Source organism: Panthera onca, chromosome B1 (genome assembly GCF_046562875.1).
Source record: "Panthera onca isolate mPanOnc1 chromosome B1, mPanOnc1 haplotype 2, whole genome shotgun sequence".
Classification (NCBI taxonomy): Eukaryota; Metazoa; Chordata; class Mammalia; order Carnivora; family Felidae; genus Panthera; species Panthera onca.
In genome coordinates, this window is record NC_138342.1 from 94,255,243 (window position 1) to 94,263,790 (window position 8,548).

The following is an 8,548-nucleotide window of genomic DNA, read 5'->3' on the forward strand; positions in this document are numbered from 1 at the left end:
ACTGAGCTGCCCAAGCACCCCTCAAATTTAACTTTATTTTGTTGTGATAGCAATGTGAATGGAAACTCAAGTATATTAAAATGCAGGTAGAAAGGCATTGCTATTGACTCTTAATGTCTTCAAACAATTGTGTTTATATAGAATATATCTGAGCCCCTAACTCCCACCTCATTCACTACTTCACAATATTATCGTAAGTATGCTTTTCTTAGCTCTGGAAGATTCCAGATGCAGCTTGAAAAGATGAACTATTGTGTAAAGAAGAAAAACTAGAATTTAGGCAGACCCACTTATGACCACATCTATGACAGAGGTTGGGTGAAATGTTAACATTTGAACAAACTTTCTTCTTATCTAGGAATCAATGGGGGGGAAAGGAACATTGAGATGTGTCTTAATTGAGTATACATATAAATAGGAACTTAGAACTGACTATTCTTTGTCTATAAAAAATTACTTCATGGAGCGCCTGCATGGCTCAGTCAGTTAAGCATCCCACTCAGTCTAGGTCATTATCTCACAGTTCTTGAGTTTGAGCCCCACATTGGGATCTCTATTGTCAGCGCAGAGCCCACTTCAGATCCTCTGCCCGCCCCCCCCCCCCCCCCCCCCCGCTCTTCACCCGTGCTCACTTTCTCTCTCTCTCAAATATAAACATTAAAAAAAATTTCTTCATCAACATTAACACAACAAATATTTATTGAGCTCCTACCATGTGGGAGGCACTACTATAGGTGATGGAGATAGCACCGAACAAAGCACGCGCATGCACGTGGGTACACATGCACGTGGGCACGCACAAACACGGGTCCTCCTGGCATTTGCATTCTAATGAGGGAAGACAATGTAAACGAGTTACTTGTTGGTGATTCATGTAAGAAAAATAACGATGGGTGGGCGTTTCCAAAGTAAGTGTACAATGTAACTGGAACAAGAGTAAAAAAAATCATAGATGTATTTCATATATTGTCTAACTGAATCAATACCTAAAAATAAGCCACAAGTTTATAAAGGTCATTTACTGACTTGGAGCTCTCCAAGTCTCTGCATCATGAAGGGAAAATCAAACCTCCTTAGGAAAAGATGGATACTTTTGTTACTTCTCATGAAGTTCAGTGACAGAGTAGAGGACTTCATCTAGCCTTTGGAAACAAAGTATTATTCTAAGTTGATGCTAGGTGAACGCTAGTTCATAGGAGTGAAGTAAAAACCCTAACTGACCTGCTTGGAGCTGGTGACTTCAGATTTCACTACCTCTCTCTGTTCTACAACTCTCTGTGCTGAGGCCCACCCTCTCCCTTCTTCAGCAAACCAGACCGTCATGTTAATAAGAGTTGATTTGTAAATAGCGTCTCCCTCACCCCATCTCTACCCCCCTTTGGCCAGGCTCCTACTTTTCTGCTCAATGGCACAGATGCGGCTTTGAGCTGACTGGGACCAGGCAGCTATTAGCAGCAAATCCAGTGAGGGAAATTAATGAAGGGGACAGCTAATAAAAGACAGCTCAGGACAGCCAGACTAACTTGCTCGGAGCAGTAATTAACTTTTTTTTTCTTTCTTTCTTTTTTTTTCTTTTCTTTTTCTTTTTTAACTCATGAAGGTAAATATGCCATCAGCACTGGTCCAACTCTTCTTTATTAAAATGGAGAGAGCAGAGCTATTCATGGGGACCTGAGACTTAATCTGTTTTCCCCCCAAGAAGAACAATTTTAAATTACTTATGTGATGTGTTTATAGATCCATGATGTCCAAATCAAGAGACGCCTTTAAAGATGAGAAATAAAGGAGGCAGATGAAGGAATATGAGTCCCTGAATAAAAGACATAGTCATCCTCTGCCTGGACGCAGCTTAAAAGACAGAAATCTTTTTTAAAGGTTTGCTTTTCTTCCCCACCTAAAATGATTGGCTTCTGTTCAGTGCCAAGTGTTGAATGGAAAAAAAAAAAAAAAAAAGATCGGATTCAAGGTGCATGGCAAGTCCGATGTGTCAGTGTGAAATAATAGCCTAGCTTGAGGGACTTTTCAATTGTCTTCCTCAAACCTCCAGTTTCCATTTTTGAAGACCCATTTATTAAAGGCAACTTAAAATTTGGTTTCTCCATCCATTTTTAGAAATCAATATGGCTTTTTTAAAAATAAATCTTTCTGAGATCTCTTTTGCACTGCTGGTGGGAATGCAAACTGGTACAGCCACTCTGGAAAACAGTATGGAGGTTCCTCAAAAGGTTAAAAATAGAACTACCCTATGACCCAGAAATTGCACTACTAGGTATTTATCCAAGGGATACAGGGATGCTGTCCCAAGGGGCATATCACCCCAATGTTCATAGCAGCACCTTCAACAATAGCCAAAGTATGGAAAGAGCCCAAATGTCCATCAATGGATGAATGGATAAAGAAGATGTGGTATATATGTATATATACATATACAAATGTATGTATATACAATGGAGTATTACTTGGCAATCAAAAAGAATGAAATCTTGACATTTGCAACTACGTGGATGGAACTAGAGGGTATTATGCTAAGCGAAATTAGTCAGTCAGAGAAAGACAAAAATCATATGACTTCACTCATATGAGGACTTTATGACACAGAACAGATGAACACAAGGGAAGGGAAGCAAAAATAATATAAAAACAGGGAGGAGGCAAGACATAAGAGACTCTTAAATATGCTGAACAAACAGAGGGTTACTGGAGGAGTTGTGGGAGGGGAGCTGGGCTAAATGGGTAAAGGACATTAAGAAATCTACTCCGGAAATCATTGTTGCACTATATGCTAACTAACTTGGATATAAATTTTAAAAAGTAAATTTTTTTTAAAAAGTAAATCTTTCTAAAAAATACATTGAGATAAAGGGTGCCTGAGTAGCTCAGTCAGTTAAGCATTTGACTTTTGGCTCAGGTCATGATCTCATGGTTCACGAGTTCAATCCCTGCATCAGGCCCTGTGCTGACAGCTCAGAGCCTGGAACCTGCTACAGATTCTGTGTCTCCCTTGCTCTCTGTCCCTCCCCTACTTGCGCGCTCTCTCTCTCTCTCAAAAACAAATAACATTAAAAAAATTTTTTTAATTCCCTGTGTGTCCCCTTATTAGGCTTGGGTACAAGAGGATCAAATGACATTACGACAGTGAGTTTTATCCATAGTGTCCCAGGAATCAATCTACTCTTCAAATGAATCTCCAGAACCTATCAAACCACTTCAATCACATTCTGATAGAATGAGGCAAAAACATAATTACCTTCAGGGCTCTCTCAAGAATAGGTGGCTTCATTCAAGAGGGACAGGTACCCAGATAATGGGTGCCCTCCCTGCAAAATTGCCCTCAATCAGTCACTACTATACAAAGGAGAGCACAGCTCCATATTAATAATTATTTCCCACAATGTAGCAGAAAGAGCAGGTGTGGTAAACAATAGAACTTTATACAATGTTTGTTTCTACATCAGCAGTGTGGAGAAATAAAATTAAATCTTATTAAAATGAGATAGGGAAAAGTAGGGACAGGGATAACGTGTGCTTCAAAGATGAAAACAGCTTTTATTATATAACGTATGTAACATACGCAAATTCATAGAAAGAATAGTGGTTTCCAGGGTAGGGAAAATAGGAGTTGTTATTTGATTGGTACAGTGTTTCAGTTTTGCAAAATGCACAAGTATGGGGATTACTTGTACAACAATGTAAATATACTTAAAGCTACTAGGCTTACAAAATGGCTAAGATGATTTTAAAAATCACTTTTAGGATGGCTATAGATTTCCAGGCATTAAAGCTTTTTTTGCATGGCTGTAAATAAAAACTAGAATGGTTTTTGTAACAGAATCTTCAAGCTTTTCAGAGATTAGTTACCAAGTTTTAGTCAACTATAAGACATTGTTTTGCTGCAAGTAAGTTACGTAGTTCCCAAATAAATATACATGCGTATTAATCAGAGTAGGCTATTACAATGCAATCATATAACCACCAAGTCCTAGTGGCTTTTAACTCACAAGTTTTTTCTCTGTCACTCAACATCCACTGCAAGTTTAGGTGACTCAGGAGGACCACTGCTGCTTATATGGCCATTCAAAAGCCCAACCAGCTTTACTATTTGTCCTCACCATGTCAAGAGAAGAGGAAGATAGAGACCAGAGATGGGGCCCCACCCAATGGTAAGGGCCCTGAACATGCCCAATAGGGTTAGAACATCAGATACTGGTGGAGACTAGGCACGTCCTCCACAATATCCAGCAGCAGGGTTTTGTCAGATGGAATGAAATGAAATAACGGGCTTTGAATAATCATCAGATCAGCTTCCTCTGTATAGTTTAGAACCTTTTGCTTTGAAAAAACTCTAGGGAGTCTAGAAAACTCCCCCCAGTATGAGAGAGCAGAATAGTCTAAGATTCTAGAACTGTTCTACATGAGGAGAACTCAACGCTTTTTAAATGATTTGGTCACAAAAAAGAAAACTCATTTTTCACCGCATTCTTTCTGAACTTCCCAGACCGAAGATGTTGTCAGGTGGACTCTTTAAGTTTCCTGCACAGGACAGGAGCTTCTTTTGCCAATGCCAACAAGAGCTTGGGAAAGGCTTGCCTGTGTACATACTCCCTGCCATGTGGATATGGTGAAATCATTTTTCTTCCAATTCAAGAGAAGCACTGGATTTGAATTCAGGACTTTCAAGATTCTTTTTCCTGCTCCACCAGGAAAATGATGTTTCACTTCCCTATTTCCAAGTTTCTGCCATGGCAATCTTTGAGAGTTAAGGAAAATAAAACTAGTTCAGATGGGCTTAATTTTTTTTTTTTTAATGTTTGATCATGTTCTAGGCACTGTGATATGAAAGAAGTATTAATGCATTAATACCATACTTATCCAAGGGTATGGTTACACTTTCCTCCACATAGTTTCAAAGATATGTTCAAGGTCTTAACCCCACATGATTTCTTTTTTCAAAATTAGCTGGAAAAAAATTATATCTTCACATTGAATCAGTCTTCTTGTATTTGTTTGCATGTTGTGTATTGTTAGATGTAAAAGCTTGAAAAAACAAAATCAAATTAAAGTTATACTCAGAATCCCTCATTTTTAATTGTTTCAAGGCATACCAAGATTTATGTACTACAGAAAGCAAGCCATGGCAAGCCTGTGGGCTTACTCTTTTGTCACACTGGCACTAGTTTGGCTTCATTCTGCTATTCTTATACCGAGGAGGCAATAAACCCCCTTGAGAGTCATGGAGCTGCCCGTGGAGCCCTGACGGTGCAGAGAAGCTTTTATGCCAAAATACAATGCACAAAGGGATCATAAACACGTTTGAAAAGGAAGATGACCTCTTTGTCACAAGGAATTAGGCTTTATTGCAAGCTGCTGCCATGGAAACCAGCCCCGAGTTTCCCTCTGCTTATTTTGAAGGTTCCTGTTTCCATTTTACATGGACTTCAGCACTTTTATTTAATTGTTGCTGGATCAAATAAAATAGGTGAAAGGTTTTGGTTCTTGGCGCCGCTGTTTACCATCTCCAGGTACTCGTCCAGGCACTGGAGGGAAGAGAAAGAGGTGGTGATGGTATCATGAGAAAGCAAGGAGGAATGTGGAAAGACCTTGGTGGCACAGTCTGCTCCCTGCAATTCAACAAGATCAGAGAAGATACGCCCTCGTTTCTAAACCTTTGAAAAGCCAGTCACAGTGCAAACAGCCTCTCCTGGAGATGTGTCGTTTGGAAGAAATTTAACTTTTTGCAACTAGATTTCTTACACCCCTGGAATTCAATATACACTATTAACTACAGTACCTACCAGGTCACAGGAATCTAAAAGCACTGCCCCCAAAGTCCAACCAAAATTAAAAGTATGCTTCCACTGGGAGGAATCTTAGATCCCAAATCCTTTTATTTCTTAAGAAATGCGACTTTTGTACGGTGAGAAACTTGACATGAAAACCTAATGCTGACACAGTTACAGCCTTGACAAGTACAAGGGAAAAATAAGTAAAAAGAGAATTGATAATGAGCTAACCACCACTGAAGCTCTGAGATCCCAAAGCTGGTTAAAACACCTGATGAGTAATGGCCCCGAGTCCGCTCGGTGAGAGGCGGGGGCTAGAGAGGGAGAGGAAAGCCCTGCGGATCTTCCTTCCCGCCTGCAGCTCCCCACCCCCAACCCTAAGGGATTCCGGCGCTCTGATCCCAGGAGGCTGAGCCGCTCTCGCAAGGTTAGAGATCTGCTGGATGGAGCGCAGAGCTGTCCCCTGTCCGGGTGCTCAGGGAGTCCCGGCCTTTCACTGGGTGTTCCTGGTCGATAATCCAAGTTGACTTTGCCCCTTTGCGCTGTGAGTGGCTGGAGAAGCCTGGTGCGAGCGAAAGCAGACAGGAGCACTCCTATCGCCCTCCCTCTTCCTCCGCCCGTGGCACCAAGGGTGGGGGTGGGGGGGTCATTTGTTGTAGCGCACACACCATCGGGATCCTTTCCCACTCCACCCTCCCGACTCACGCCACCTTGCAGGAAAATAATAGCTTCGGCCACACTGGCTTTCCAGTTCTGCTTTCCGGATGACTGCATTTCTTTGCTCCTCTCTCCGGTCGGGGACCATCTAAAACTGCCCCCAAGTGGTGTTCCCAGGAGACCCCCCGGATCCGACTCGGACACTAAAGAGCAACTCACTTCATCTTCCTCGGTAAGAGGAGCTCATCCAGGCTGAATAAAGCAAACTGGAAAAAGAAAACCAGGGGGTAGGGGTGGGGGTGGGGGTGCAAGGAGAACCGCTCCTGCAGTTCTCGCTCCTCCCCGCCCGGCCGGACCTTGCGGGTGCCCACTGTGTGCCACGTGGGGCGGCCCCTAGCGAGCCGCACCGCCCCCCTCCCTCCACATCCACACCCAAAGGTTTTGGAAAAGAAACTAACTGCCCAGAGCAATGAACCCTAGAGGATAGGGAGAGGGGGTGAGGGGTGAGAACCCTCGTTTTTCACACTCACACACACACCCGTTTTTTGACATTCCTTAAGTGTAATCATTAAAATGAATTTTTAAAAAAGGGAGGCAGCAGCTTAACACTGCCGTTTCTGACAATCTGCCCCACACACTGTTAGCGAAGTGAAAGATCTGGACCGAGCTTTGTTGCTTCGCTACCAATAGCAGACTTGGGGAGACCAAGCCTCCGATTTCTGGCCACATCAAAGCACTGATTATGCAAATACCCCCCCCCCTTTATTTTTAAGAATAAAATGGAAGGGGAATTATTTATCACACAATGAACCCCCTGCCAGGGAGGGAAACAATAGATCAGACCAGATAGCCCTTCTAGCCCCAGGCTGGGGGAGCGGGAAGGGGGGTGCTGGAGCCCTCACGTTTTATTGGTCTAACCTAATTTCACTAATTCTCTTTTCACACATTTTCTTTTGCGGATTCGGAGGCCGGGACTTTCACGCTCCCGGGAGCGCCCTGCATCGGTGCGATTCAAGGGCTGCCTGCTTTATTTAATTAATACATTCAAAGCTCGCCTGGGAGCCCAAGAACTGAGGGGGCGCTGCGCCGGGGGATTGTGGGGGGCGGGGGGTGAGGAGGCCCGGCACGCGGAGGAGGCGCTTTTAACGGGTTCCAGGTGTCGGTGCCCAGAAGTCAGAACCTGCCCAAGGCTGTGCAATGCAGGGGGTGCGCCCGACGAACGGCGGCAGGCGGAGGGCGAGACGGGTGGGGGACTCGCAGCTCCCAGCCTCTCCCGCAGCCCTGGCCTGCCGCAGCCAGAAGCCCTTGCCATCAGGACCCGGGGGTGTGCGCGGCTAAAGCGGGCCTTAGGCCCGGATGTCCTTCGTGCGTAATCGGGCTAAACTTGGAGAAGGACCTACGACCCCTCGCCCTCTCCGGGCCAAGGCCGCCCTGGGCCTTCGTCTGCCCTAGCCTCAGCCTGCAAGGCTCAACTCCTGCTCAGGAGCGGCGGGACCTCTAACCTCGGCTGGGCCTGGGCCGGGGTCCCGCGGCGGGCCCAGCAGTTGGCAGCCCACCTCTCTGCTTTTTTCCTCCTTGTTGGCCCTCAGCTGGATTTATTTAAAATCTGGTGAAGAAATAATAAGGCTGTTAACAAGTCCTGGGCAGTTCAGAACAAATAAATATAACCTGTGCCGGAAACCTGACGGCGTCGAAGCCACGTTTCCAAAGAGGACAGAACCAGGCTTCACACTTCTCAGCCATTAGGTAAACACGCGCAGCTCACGGGCTGGCGCGCTGGAAAGATCTAGCAACTCTGCTGGTGCGGGACGGGCATCGGAAGAACATCGCCTTGGCCTAGTTTGAAACGTATGCCATCAGATAGCTGCCAGAAAAGAATGGCCGCTCGGCGGCCCACGAGCCCTCTCGGTGTAGACAGACCAGCTCTTCATGGTGTGGTCAAAGCGTGAGGAGGAAATGGAGAAACTGGAAGAGCGACTACACTCGCTACTGCAGAAGCAGCGGCTTCAACCGTGTAATTCTCATTCCTACAGAGGCAAGGAAAGGACCGTGGGGCCTCAGCCCACGCGCTGTGGAAGTTGCTGTAGGTTAGGGAGGAGAACTTCCAGCGC